Consider the following 467-nt stretch of genomic DNA (forward strand, 5'->3'; position numbering starts at 1 on the left):
ATCATGTAATAATTATGATCTGGAGTAGTTATCATGTAATTATCATGATGTGTAGTAGTTATCATGTAATAATTATGATCTGTAGTAGTTATCATGTAATTATTATGATGTGTAGTAGTTATCATGTAATAATTATGATCTGTAGTAGTTATCATGTAATTATTATGATGTGTAGTAGTTATCATGTAATAATTAGGATCTGTAATAGTTATCATGTAATTATTATGATGTGTAGTAGTTATCATGTAATTATTATGATGTGTAGTAGTTATCATGTAATAATTATGATGTGTAGTAGTTATGTAATTATTATGATCTGGAGTAGTTATCATGTAATTATTACGATCTGGAGTAGTTATCATGTAATTATTACGATCTGTAGTAGTTATCATGTAATTATTACGATCTGTAGTAGTTATCATGTAATTATTATGATCTGTAGTAGTTATCATGTAATTATTATGATC

This window comes from Limulus polyphemus, unplaced genomic scaffold (assembly GCF_000517525.1).
Source record: "Limulus polyphemus unplaced genomic scaffold, Limulus_polyphemus-2.1.2 Scaffold1222, whole genome shotgun sequence".
NCBI classification, from domain to species: Eukaryota; Metazoa; Arthropoda; class Merostomata; order Xiphosura; family Limulidae; genus Limulus; species Limulus polyphemus.